The sequence below is a fragment of the Erpetoichthys calabaricus genome, chromosome 1, assembly GCF_900747795.2.
Source record: "Erpetoichthys calabaricus chromosome 1, fErpCal1.3, whole genome shotgun sequence".
NCBI classification, from domain to species: Eukaryota; Metazoa; Chordata; class Cladistia; order Polypteriformes; family Polypteridae; genus Erpetoichthys; species Erpetoichthys calabaricus.
The window spans coordinates 320,318,716-320,333,436 of NC_041394.2; positions in this window are offsets into that span (position 1 = coordinate 320,318,716).

Consider the following 14,721-nt stretch of genomic DNA (forward strand, 5'->3'; position numbering starts at 1 on the left):
TCAGCATATTCAAGGTCATATTCACCCAAGGGGTTCTTGCACACATCAGGATCAAGGTTAGAAAACTCATTTGTAATACGGCGGGTTACAGAGTAGGAGTGTTCATCCATTTCATAAAATGACTGCATTATAGCATCATGAATAGAGTTGGTATTTTCAAGTTCATCAACAGACTTTTCAATCACCACATGTGTTTTGTGAAAAGGTAGGAAAATGTTATAATACCCCAGAACTTTCACAGCGACTCTTTCGGCCAAGGCTTACGGAAAATCTTCAGAATCTTCTGAAAGTGTCCTACGTGGTATGCGATATCAGGTTCACTGAGGCAGGAATGTCTTGTCTGGCTGGGATGGTCTATCTCGCAGCCCTGACAGTCTTTTTTCTGGTCACGGTAGACAATAATGTCCAGCATAGCCAACAACAGCCCTTTAACAAGTTGCCGGGCCTTTTTCCAGGTTTCAGGCAGCACACCATCAGGACAGTCGATATCTGTCTCAGAAAGTCCGATTGACATCGGTTCCTGTGGAACTTGTCTGTTCACCCACGGCTGTCCTGGAGCTAGGTAAGAGGTATCCGTCTGAGCACAATTAGCGGAGACAGGGGTAGGCATCGACGGTCCTGAAGACTGGAATAAACTGTCTGTCTCAAAGACACTCGACCAGAGACTGTAATCAGGTCATAAACTAAAAAACAACGGGTCAGATTGTTGGTTGCCCTGAATGCAGTTGATCTCGACCTCCCTGTCCGAGTTATAGAGTTGTTAAGATTCAGGCTTTGGAGCTTCAGGTGGAACACCTGAGGTTGTTACGCCGACAGCAGTCATTTCAGACTCTGTAGCATCCAATATGCAGACCGGGGGGCAATGCAGAGACAGCATCCATCAAACTGCTCTTGACCCAAACCCTGAACCAATCAGGTGCCAATGCGGGATTAAGGTGGGGTCTGGGTGGGATCAGCACCCATCAAACTGCTCTTGACAGAAACCCTGGCCAATCAGGTGGGTGGGGGTGGGATTGGCACCCATCAAACTGATTTTGACACAAACTCTGAACCAATCAGGTGGGTGGGGTGGGATTAAGGTGGAGTCTGGGCAGGGTTAGGGAGGGGACAGTCTTGAATTCACCAATCACAGGACAACGGGCGAAAGCATCATTTAAATCCACCAATCAGAAGAAAGGGGGAGGGGCAATCAATTCATCAATCATTTTTGATTGATATTTTGACAGAAGCACCCTGCCTTAATACTACTAACCACTTTGCCTTGGTCAGCCTTCCCTATGATGGCTGCAGACACTTCACACGCAGACTTTGACTGGAGAGGCTCAGCAACGATCCGCTTTGTGTAGAGGTCAGATACACATACTTCTTTCTTCTGGCAGTTTGATACAGTGGGCCAAAGAGAACCAGGCCTACCACCTCCCAATCTTCTTTCACCTGAGAAAATATTTGCCATTAAATGGTTACCCTCATTTGATTTTCTTTCACAAATCTGTGGCCGGCCATTAACTTAATAGAATGCAAGACTGGAGTCACGATCTTGATGGGATCATTCAGCTGACAGCGGTGACAACATCTCACCTAAAACAATAGATACAAACTGAATGAAATTTTACATCATACGCTTACTTTACTGATAAGAAAGAATTTAACACTTGTAAAGCTACAATAGAAGTACATTGTGCTAATATAAATTTGGAATTAACCTTAGCAACTCACAAAGACAAAAGGGTCTGCAACAAGGATAACAAGAAGACAAGAATACTACAAAAAACAAGAACTTCACGAAGGAAAATCATCCTAAACAAGTAGTTAGCCAAGGATGATAAAACAGGGCTACTGGTGACGGAGTTTTGCTATGGTGCAAAACCTACGTTGAAAACCAATGTTGTGAGGGTGACATTATAATTATTACTTGATTTGTCTCTCAGCAAGGAAGGAACAGAGGACCACCTAGACTACTCTTTGGATTACTAGAATAAATTTAACACACATAGTTACTTGCCCATTTGATCCTTCTTGAGGTACTAAGAGTTTATGGGAGGACTGCAAAATTGGGCATCATTTTGAGAAGACAGAACAGACTAAACCAGTCCTCAAAAGAAGAATACAAGTGTATAAACAGATACTTTAAGGAAATCGTATGACTGTCTGGTAATTACATCTCAGCTCTAGGGGACTTGCAAACACATATGACCAACATTAATGCAAGCTAATTACTCTACTTCTTAGTACAAGTCACGATAAACCACAACCTGAGGCAGAATCGTTAAATGTATCTCAACATTCACACTTGAGTATGTGCAAAACTTACCCAGTTAGCTACATCTTTTATAAGAGTTGGCCAGAAGTAGCCAGCAATAACTCTGTCTCTGGTGCCTCTCACACCGTGATGGTTCCAGGATTATCATGACACTCCATCAGGACAGCTGTCTTTTGTTCTTCACTCATGACAACCAGATGAAAGTGTTGTCGGTTTGGCCCGGTCTGTCAGAAAGCAGAATGATATATTCATTCATAACTCTAAAAACTGATGAATACTGTGACTTCTACTTTTAGGTCACTGGACTTAGAAGGTTAAATTTCATCCATGAATTCATTTTCCTGCTATCTTACTCTTAATTTACACCGTGGAGAATTGCAGCATGGTGAGGGGTTTAATAAAAAATAAATAAATAAAACCGCAGCTATAGGTCACACTATTCTGTCACACACGTGCAATTGAGAGACAACTGAAAGGCCTTAAGAATAGTACTACCACGCCAGACCAGGGGGTGGCAAGCTGCACTAACTCTCTTTCTCAATCTTCTGCAGACCATCCACGGGAAATCTCACTAGGTCCCGGCGCCAGTGATGACATCATTTCCAGTTTTGTCACTATGAATAACATCACTTCCGGCTCCTGCGCCATGGATGACATCACTTCTGGTCACAGCGCCAATGACGACGTCACTTCCAGTCCCGGACTTTAAAGCCGCCATCTTTTCATATTACATTAAGTTTGATTTTGGACTCAAAACCTGTGAACATCACAACTAATTTCAACCCTTTTTGCAGCCAAGGCACAGTATACGGGTGGCTGCCCCAAACCTGTTTATGTCTACTTTTGTGACAATTCCTACACTAAAAAAGTAAATATAAAGCTTCTTAGCAACAATTAACTCTATAGAAAATTTTTAGTATTTGTTACTCGATGCTAATTTACTTCTCTGTTTTAAAGAATAGTAAAGACAAATCTAGGCAGTTCAGATTTTCATAGTCCCAAAAAGAGAAAACTTACTAATCAATTAATCAGGTATAGGTAAGTAAATAACAGGAAAGTCCACCTGAGCAGTTTTTTTTAAAAAATATTTTATTAAATATTTTGTGTATTTCAAAAACATTCATGCATGTTCATTGAAATAACCAGCCTGTTTAAAATGGTAAATTTGGTAATATTTCAGTTATTAAACAAGACGTCAGGTAATCCTAAATATATCTAAATTAAATTACAGTATATATTCTCAAAAACTGAGAAGTGTACAATAAACACTACATACTTTTATTCATAAAATTCACAGACGCACGTCTTATTTCACTTTGCTCTCTGACTGTTACATTGTTGTTAAATTCTTCCCATAAAAGAAATTCTTTCAAGTTGTTGTAAAATTCAAACGTTTTCATTTTTTCAAGAAGTGAAAAATATTCTTCTTCACGGAGAGGAATTCAATATGTTCTTGTTCTTCTTTTCGACATACTTCTTCTATCTCCTTGTCACTTGAATGGCGGAAGTTCTATTTGTTAAAGCAGACTGAGAAATGCAAATCCCGCGCTTTTTTTTCATGTGTCGTAAAACATTAGACATGCACAGTATAACTCGGGCAGTGTCGTGAAAGTAATTTTCATTAAGCAGAGAACGCATGCGTGAGGCATACCGGATCGGGACGCAAAATAAACAAACGTGGATCAGGCACTGTCGTAGTAGTACATTTCTGTGCATGCACATGTGGCTCGGGCAGTCCTTCTGTGCATGAACGTGGATTGAGCTGGCACTGCAAATCAGGTAGTGACAGGCGCATTTTAATCTGAAGCTGGGAGTACTTCTGGTATGTCAGCACTGTAATGAGGAAGTACTTCCGGGTTAGGTGGAACCTCTATCTGATTGGGGAGTGTCCTCACAACAGCAAGGACCCCTTCAGGGCTGCCCTCCAGAACTGCAACTCCCAGTGTCCAAATGGTAGCTACACCAGGGTGATGCAGTCACTTTCTGAACTTGTAGTAGTGTATCATCCCAACCATCACAGCTTAGGCGTACATCCGTCTGCTCCACCCATCCACGACCTCCCAGTTAGGTAAGGAAACAGCATACATCCCAGTAGGCTGTCCATAATGTCCATCACACTTGTGTCTTCCAAAGTAAGCTTCCATTTGGCTCGTATAGCCAGCAATTCTCGCTGAGCAGGGCATCCTCAGAGGCTTACCACCAGCACACAGACATGGCCGGGAGAGCAAACAAAAGGTGACAGCCTCAGTCTGGAGAAGCCCGTGGCCCCGTCATTGTCTCACTGCAGCTCCCTTTGTTTCCTCTCACCATCGTCCCCATATAAGTCAGCACACTTTAGCCTGATCCTGCCCTGCTGTTTTCACTCGGCTCCAATGACTATCACAGTTAACAGACAGCATGAGTTCTGAAGTCGCACTGCCCTTGATTCATATGTGCGCTCATGCTGTGACTCACTGCGCGATCTTCAACAAGTCCCTACTGTGCTGGAGGGATCAGATGTCAACAACAGGTTGCCTGCCACTCACAGTGATTTGGCTGCATTTGCTGCAGCAACCCTTGTAGTTTAGAAATGGAGGTTCTGAGGTGGTACCCTGGACTCACTAATATTCTGTGCATTACATTTGCTGTAATGAGCAAATGTGATCAGTATAATAGATGCTCCATGGTGGCAAGCTATTGCCAGAACGGGCTGATGGGTGCTCTACAGCTTAAACTGAACTTCTCCTTATACTCCCCGTGTCGTGTGTGTTAGATTAACTAACAATTCTGTAGTGTCCCTGTTGAAGCGCAAGTGGAACCCTTCAATGGAGTGGGGTCTCGTCCAGGGTTTGCCACTGCCTTGAGGCCACTGCTGTTAGGATAGGTTCCTGTCCCCTGTGACATTTATTCATAACATCTGTGACTTTGATGAAGAAAAGTAGTGACAGAGGGATGGATTTTTGCAGTGCACACCTAATTGTTCAGACAGGCTGTGAGTTTTGGTGCAATTTGATAAAGTGTTTAAAATGAAATACAAAATCCTGCGTGCCCATAGTTTATTGTCAGGCTGTTTGTGCCAATCGGTTTCCACTCAACACGGCACGACCAAGAAAGCAAATTTCTCGAAACACTACACTAGCATCTGGTGTTTTTTATGTTTATTTGTGCAATATTGGCTTGCCTTCCGGAAATCATTTATTTTTCTAAAAAAGACACATTGCAATTAAACGTCTAGTTTTGAAAGTCCCCAACGTCTAACTGTCTACCACACTACTTGGTAGCTTATTCCAAGTACCTGTAATTCATTGTGTAAATAAAAACTTCCTAATGTTTGTGTGGAATTTCCCCTTAACAATTCCCCGTGTTCTTGATGAACTCATTTTAAAATAACAATCTCGATCCACTGGACTGATTCCCTTCATGATTTTAAATACTTGAATCATGTCACCTCTTAATCTTCTTTTGCTTAAATTTGCCTAAATATTTTTTTGTTGTTGAAGTAATCTTTTCCCTGTGTTGAAATATTTTTTATTGGAGTTTAGAAATCCTAGAATTTGAAAAAAAAAATAAACGATTAAGACATTTTTTTTTCTGCAGGCACAGCCATTTTTTTTGATATCACTGCTATGGTGTGATGACCCGTCTGCAAGGAAGGCTGGTATGTGTGCAGCTCGGAGGCTCCACCCATGAGCTCCAAGAAGGTGGAGCTGACTTAATGGACTCTCTCTTGCATTATTTCAGTCAGATAACCCTCCTCTAGCCCTGATCTTAATTATAGAGCAACCAGGAGGAGCTCTGGAGGCCTGTAGTTAGACTTCATTGGCATATATTGGAGTCAACTCCACCAACTTGGGCAGCCCATTAGAGTTAACTTCACCTTCTTGGAGCTCCCTCTCATTAGAGTCAAATCCAACTACATGGAACTCCAGGGTGTAGTCTCTGCAAGGGGCTGTGGTCTTGGACGTTACAGTACATGCAGTGACATCATCAATATGGCTACAGAAATGTCAGTGGTATTGACAGAGACATGGACTGGAGTCATGAATTTAATGATTTCAGACTTAACCCTTTGCGGTCGTTAGGCCAGAAAACTGGCCTTAGTAAAAAGTGCGCTATAGGTCGTCAGGTCACCGCTGGTGGCCCTGCAAGTTTCTGACCGATTTGCACTGTCGCCTGGTCGAGAAAAGTGGCCTGTGTTATTCCTACGTGCTTGAAAAAAATAACTGCTGTAATTATTGGCGTTTTTTCAATAATTAATTACGACTAATGTAGCGTGACGTTGAAAATTAAATACGACTGCAAAGGGTTAAATCAAAAAACAAAAAAAGAAAAATCAAAAAGACTTTCAACTCAACGAGGACTTGAAAAGCAATGACTTCCACTTAATAAGAACATAAGAAATTTGTCGAGAGGAAACCATTCCGTTCCTCCAGCTTGTATGTTTAGCTAATAGCTAAGCTTTCCCAGTATCTCATCCAGATTCTTCTGAAAGGTTGCCAGTGTTTCTACTTCAACTCTATGTCTCAGTTGCTTGTTCCAGAGTCTCACAGCTCTTTGTATAAAGAAGCCAGATATCGACTTCCACCCGGTGAAGATTTGATGTCCAACAGAAACTCGTTTGCATGCCAGTTTTAAATGAAGGAAGGTACAAAGGTCTGGAAACATGAATTGCAAAGACCAAAGTGTTATCAACAAGAAAAGAACTTCAATGTGTCAAAACTTCGGATAAAAAAAAATCACTGATGGAGGTGCAACAACCTCGAGGCATTTGAGGCCACACAAAAATCAGTAAGTTTGGTTTCTGTAATAATTAGAAATAGCGAACTAAGGATACGTAACAGTTAACTGAATTATAAGTTAGTAATTGTGAAATGATAGCCACGTTAACTTTACAGATTCCTGCTGTTGATTTGATACTTTTTAAATATTTTCTACTAAGTTTGTGTCTCTGCTACATGCATGAGACTGTGTGGCTGTGAGGGAACAGCAAGTCAGGAAGAGAGCGCGTCTGAGTATCGCCTCGCTGAAGCCGGAGTCAACTGTGAGTGAATTTTGCTTAAAATTGGGAGGGAACAATGAAATGGCTCACTGAGTGTCACATTTCTAAACCGATCCAACAACATTGGCTGTCTCTTTGATGAACTTGGACAATTCTGGAGATGGTTTGTGACCAGTCGAAGAATCAGCTGTTTCTGTTTCTCGTCCCTGTACTTTTCGGTGGGACTTATTCCTCTTTCAGCTCCGTCATTCACTACTGGTATGCATGTCAACAGTTCACAGATAGTTCTGTCGGCTTCCTGAGAAATGACTGAGACTCTTCTTTGCGTTTTTTCTTATAGACATCAGAGAAGGATGTTGGTCTTTCTGTTACCAGATCCTCCAACTTTAGCGGTTCTATTGTCAACTTAAGACGCCAAGGAATGTCTGGTAGTGGTGGACACTGCAGACTTTACACCATCTTTGACTTTGATTTTGCTAAGATTCTGTCATCCCAAAGGACTTAAATAGAAAGAAACTCCTTCTTATTTCACTTGCTACCCAGACGTTCTGGGTATGAACTCCACCTTGCTACCAGAATGTTCTCAGTTTAATTGTTTGTTCATCACTTACCCGTACAAAGCAACAATACAAATAAAACATTCAGAATGGAGCAACCTCTAAATGTTTTACAATCAGGCCGAAATTTTGACAGGTAATTAAGCTACGGCAAAGATGAGTCTTGTAGAGAAATGATTGTACAAACATCAACTCTTTGCATTGGTTTGTTTACCGCCTTAATATATATACATATTTGTCCTTTGTCGTGAGCCAATCTTAAAAAGTCTGAATTATTTTGTTGAGACTTTTTCCTATATTTTCATTTAATTACGTCCAGTTTTTCTCAGAGATTGTTCCACATGGCTTCAAGGAATGGGAGCCAACCGAACGTCAGTTAAGCTGATTTGTGTTTTCTGTCCAAAAGAAGTTCATCATGGCACCAGATAGTGGGGACGTGTGGCATGTTCCTCTGACGTCAGGTAAGAGTTTCACTCTACACTCTGCCCCCATGTATCAAAAAGAACACACAGTTCGAAACTTGTTACGGGAAAATTTCACACAAACATTCAGAAGTCTTTCTTCACACCGAGAATCCTAGACACACGGGATCAGCTACCAAGTAGTGTGGTAGACTTTAGGACTGTTGGGGACCTTCAAAACTTGACTTGATGTTATTTTAGAAGAATTAGGTGAAAGGGACTGGTGAGCTTTGCTGGGCTGAACGGCCTGCTCTCGTCTAGATTGTTCTAATGTTCTAAATCACACATGACACTACAACAACTACTACTGCTCACAGAGACTAGACCTGGCAACCCTTTGCAGAAGCTATGTTTCTGTTGCTTTTGTCCATGTTTTTATTTGCTTTCTACCACCCCATAGGTGAAAATGAAACCTCAGTACCATGATGTAGTACTGCTCCCCCTGTAGCTTTGCTCCAATGACATTTCATGATCCTCTTAAGCAAGGACCTGTAGTTTGTAATCTCCTCCACTCCATTATCCTGCAGCTTTAAGATACCAAACTCTTGAGAGAGAACCATGACCACCAGTTTGGAGGGGGCGACTGTGAACTTCATGTTTCTGTGTGTGACAGTTAGGGCGTATAGCAGAGATTGCTTCCTAATGAAGTAAGGAGTATCATAGCTGTGCCAAACCTGTTCCTCAAGTTCATGGTCACAAGAACGATGGAATGCCAGTTCATCCTCTGGCACAAATTAACGAAAGGCCTTTTTTAAAACCTTCACTGGATTCTCCTTAGTTGTATTTACTCATGCTGAATAAAGCAGTTTATCACTAACAAAATGAGAGTCTCCTGCCTCACACAGTGGATCAGAGGATTAGTGAGGGCCTGGGATTTGGGGAGAAGGGTGGAGCAAAAACACAAAAAAGAAAATAAAATGCCAGCTATGCACTAACTTCAGAAGAAGTCAACTCGTGAAACACAAAACATTGGTGGACGCGTGCAGATGCTGGCAGTTTGCAGCCTTTTTTTATGGCCCTGCTGCTGGTGCTCATGTCTGATCAGCACAATGAACAGGCCATCCAGACAAAGGGCCCCAGAATTCCGCCTGGCAAGCAATTTCTTTCTGCCAGGGATTAGGCCAGCGCAGTGTCTGTGCGCCGCAGAGGTCAAGTGTGTGGAGATAGTTCAATGGTCCGAGCATTTGGGATCTGCCTGAAGGCTTGTAGGTGTCTCTGGAAAATATGACCAACACAGTTTCAAATATATATTTTACTACATTTTAGACACAAGCACAGTTAATGAGTGTTTGGCATTGTGGTGCAATGGTTAGGGCTGCTGCCACACAGTGCCCTGAGTCCTGACTTGGAATCTGGTTTGGATTTTGGATGTTCTCCCAGTATTCACAGAGATTTTCTCCAGGTTTGTCTCCGTCATCTCAAAGATGTCCAGGTCAGCTTAACTGGTGGAACTAAACCGCTTTTTGTGTGTGAATGTCCCTGTGACGCGGTGCCAACTCGTCCAGGATTGGTTCCTTTATTTTACCATTGGCTGCTAGCAATTTCAAAATGGACACAACTGACTCATGAAATTGGATAGCTGTGGGGAAAAAAAAAACCAATAGTTTTCAATAACTTCTTTATAGAACTGTTGTAAAGGATCAAAAGAGTGTTTTAAAAGTGAAGAGGAATAAAAAATGTAATTCCAAGAAGCACTGCAGGGATTTTTCATTCAGTTTCAATTTACTTTTTCACATTAAGACTTTGAAAAGAAACTCAAAGAAAATGGCTAAGTAATTAACTCTGGCTGGTCCTTGTATATCAGATTTAAAGCAATTAACGAAGCCTGACAGTACCTTTAGGAAACATCAGTCAACAACAAAAAAGAAAAGTGTTTTTGGGCAGCATGGTGGTACAGAGGTTAGTGCTGTAGTCTGGCAGAGCTAAGAAATCAGAGTTAAATCCCACATCATGTCACTGTCTGCGTGGCGTCTACATGGCCAGTACTCTGAGCTGATCTTCTTCCACACCCTAAGCACTTGTGTTGGGACAATCAGCTGCTTGTCACTGTCCACGTCCAGACAGTATACAGAGGCCACTGAGAAGACTACTAGATTATGGAGTATATCACAATTTGTAGAGTGCATGTCAGTGGAGGTTATGCTGAAGTTATTATTAGAATAAAGCATAGAAAAAGATGCTAAGGAGTTGGTGGCACAACTGGTGACCCCATATAATTGATGTAAAAAGGTAAAAAAACAAGACAGTTCAAGTAGAACGTCTTTACAGATGGGAGTCTTCTATTGACTGCTGACAGATGGCATTGGAGCAGATGAAGAGGCTGACAGGTGGAAGGGGGCGGGCCCCAGCAGTGATGTCAGAGGCCTTCCAGCTGTCAATCTTCCGATCTGCAGAGGTGGTTAGATACAGCACCACCCCGTGGCTTGGAATAAAATTACCACTGGATGAGCCCTGAAGTAGTCCCCCAAGCGTAGGTGTGTGACATTATATAACACACAAGTGAGGCCTCATCTGGACTACTGTGGGCAGGTTTGGACTCCATATTACAATAAAGATGCAGCAGTGCTAGAGGAAGTCCAGAGGAGAGCGACTACATGTAGGCTATTTCAGGGATGGAGCGGTATGAGCTGTGAGGAGAGACTGAAGGAGTTGCACCTTTTCAATTTAAGCCAGAGATTAAGAGGAGACATGATTGAAGTTTTTAAACCTATGAAAGGATGTAGTACAATGGATCCCATCTGTTACTTTACAACTGATTCAGGGACACAGTTAGAAACTTGTTAAGGATAAATTAAGCACAAACATTACGCAGAGAAGCATAATCACACTGAGTAGGTTAGGTAGTAGTGTCGGTGACAGTTAGGCTTTAAGGACTTTTGAAACTTATTAGTTAGCTGAACAGACGTTGAAGAGCTTTGTTGAGGTGAATGGCCACCATAATTTTTCTAAGTTGGCCCTACGATGGATTAGCACTCTTAAACACACTTGTTCTTTAATGACACAATGTGGTTCTTTACTATGTTGTTTGGTTCCTCAAAGCCCCATTTTCAACCAAGCTCCATTTCATTCTGGAATTGGTTCTTTGCATATGAAGTTTGGTCTTTGAGCTTTGAAAAATTTTCTAATATGTAGAAAAATTTTTTTTTGTAATGTGTGGTGGGCTGCAGGATACTGACAGATTAGGAAAATGTAGATTTAGCCTGTGTTGCTGGACATATGCAGCAAGAGTCCTATTAAAATTAATATCCATTTATACTTCACAAATCTGTGATCATCTCTTCATGGTTATTCACTGTATGGAGCCTTTTACAGATCTAAATAAATAAAGGGTCTTTCTGAAAACCTTCATATGGATGGGTCTTTTGGGAACCAAAAATGGTACCCCTATAACATTGTTCTGAAGAACCACTCTGGCACCTTCTTTTTGAAGAGTGTGGGTTGGTTCCTCTGTTGTTCCTAATGCCAGCAGGTTACGTTACAGCCCTTTTTTATTATGTCTATTAGACATTTTGGACCACTTTTGAGGATTGGTATATTTTTAACCTTTTTGTTAATTTTATATATTGTTTACCGTGTTTTTTGTTGATGACTTTATTCATTTGGTGTCTGGAATTTAGTCTGTCGATGGTTTCCTGCTGTCATGATTTGACTCCCAATTTAAAATTCCTAAATAGTTTTTGGGACTCTAAAAAATAATCTCTTCAGAGGAGTTTATGAGACTCAGAAATCCAAGGGTCACATATTTTTTGTTTTAACACTTATTAAATTAGTCATTTTTTGTGTTGTCCTGTGGCACCATCTTGTTTCTTCAATGGGGAGTTTAGTGTTGATGGTTGCTATGAGGTTGTTAGGGGTGACATCAGTGGTTACAAAACGTGATATCATAGGTCAAGCGATATACAGCTCCGCCCCTTAGACTTTCTTGTTTGTTTCTTGTAACCTGCCGAAAGGCTCTCTGCTTACAGTTTCTTTTGGTTCTGACTACGGTTTTTGTCTTATGTGTTGGCTCTGGTTACGTGAACTTTTGATTACTGTTCCTCTCACTGTGTTTCTTGACCACGATTATTGTTTTTCAGCCTTGGCCTTCATTATTCGATTTTTAGACTGCTGGTTACAACGTTGGATAATTCCGACCTCAGTGTTTCTTCAAATTCTAATTCTTTAAATTAGCTGCCATCTCGTTCAGTTCAGTACACTCTTTGCTTTGGAACATTTGTGGGTTATGTTTATTTTTGGCTTCTTATGGACAATTTCATGTTTGTTTTGTTTCTTTGAAAATTAATTTTATTTATTCTTCTAATTTTTGTTAGTTGGCAAGTTGATGACATCTTGTTATCTTTTAACATCGTGCTTGGTGCCCGAGGATATTTCTTTCCATCATGTGGTGTCACAGCGAGTGTAAACTGATAATGTGTCAACTGCCATCTTTTCGAAAACTGAAGGAAAGAAACAAAGACAAGATTCTCGAAAAAAATAACCTGAACTTAAAAAAACGTTCAACCTAGCAAATTAAAGTCTGTGACACCTTATTACAAAAGATCACTCGATCGATCAGCCCAGCTCATTTCAAGTGTACTGTTGTGGTCTGTGAGATGGTACACTGAGAGATTCAAAGTTAAAGAAAAGCGAGTTGAAAACATTATCAGTTTAGAAGTAGGCCTTGTACTTGTGCATACCTGAGACACTTCATCCAGCAGAGGATTGATTCACCGGTGAAATTTCACAGACTTGTTGAATAAGCTCGAAGTGCCGCAGTTGAGTAGCACATGAAACAGCACAGTCGCCACTGAATAGACAGAACTACTGGTAGGTAAGAACAGAAGGAGGAGGAGAAGGAGTGCGTGCCTCAGGACATTCTTTAATGAAATGGTTTATTTAACAGTAACTACATTGTGAGCTTATAACCTGACAATTGAATTATGTGACCAGAGCAACTGGAGATTTTTTTTTTCATGGATGTTTTGTTGTTGTGTGCTGCTATTAAGCAACGCTCCACAATCAAGACGAGTGTATCAGCAATTTTTTTTTTTTTTTTTGCTCTTATTTGTGAAAACACAAGGTAACGTTTTTATCTTGCTGTTCTTAACAAACAATCCAGGGTTTGTAATGGATACAAAAGTGATCAGTTTTGGGTGGAGTATTTTTACTGTAATTACCGTATATACTCACGTATAAGTCAGGTCTTGAAACCTGAAAAAATCGATCATAAAATCAGACCCCAACTTACACGCCCATTCAAAATGATTTTTTGTTACATCTTCTTGCCTCCTCCAATCTCGCATCAGTTTCTCAGACGCATCGAATTTTGTTGCAGCAGTGCAGTTACCAATTTCTTTCGCTACTTCAACGACTTTTAATTTAAAACCAGCTTCGTATTTTCTTGTGATTGAACGCTCTATTGTAGATAAGGGATGCTCTTACGATAAAGGTGTATGAGGGTGTGAGATACAAAAAACACAAATCAGTGCAAATGTTGCCCCAGAATAGTTTGGGTATTAGCGTGTAGTCACGTGGCACAGTAGAGAGAGAGAGCAGTTAGGAGCGCACAGGATACAGCGCATTGCCACGCCCACATAGAATAAAAAGACATTGTGCTCCATGATTACTCTCACAGGTGGGTGTTAGCATATCATCATCTCTTGGACCAATAGCGTAAGTTTTCCACATTCGACTTATACGACTGACGTTATAAAATACCAGAAATTATACGGTAAAATCAAGTCCTGACTTATCCGCGAGTATATACGGTACATAGTTAATATAAAGGAAAAAATACTTTGAATTAACATTAAGCACAGAACAAAACCAAATGAAACAATAAACTTAAAACATTACATTATAATGAATTAAACTAAAACAAAACATTACAACGAAAGCAGAAAAGCAGAATACAAAGAAAGAAAAACAGCAGAAACCACATGTGGCTGTCATTAAAAATTTATCAAATACTAAATACATTTTTTCTTCAAGCATTTTTGAATTACAGTAATCCCTCCTCCATCGCGGTGGTTGCATTCCAGAGCCACCCGCGAAATAAGAAAATCCGCGAAGTAGAAACCATATGTTTATATGGTTATTTTTATATTGTCATGCTTGGGTCACAGATTTGCGCAGAAACACAGGAGGTTGTAGAGAGACAGGAACGTTATTCAAACACTGCAAACAAACATTTGTCTCTTTTTCAAAAGTTTAAACTGTGCTCCATGACAAGACAGAGATGACAGTTCCGTCTCACAATTAAAAGAATGCAAACATATGTTCCTCTTCAAAGGAGTGTGCGTCAGGAGCAGAGCATGTCACAGAGATAGAGAAAACAATCTCTAGCAAACAAATCAATAGGGCTGTTTGCTTTTAAGTATGCGAAGCACCGCGGCACAAAGCTGTTGAAGGCGGCAGCTCACATCCCCTCCGTCAGGAGCAGGGAGAGAGAGAGAGAGAGAGAGTTTGTTTTTCAGTCAAAAATCA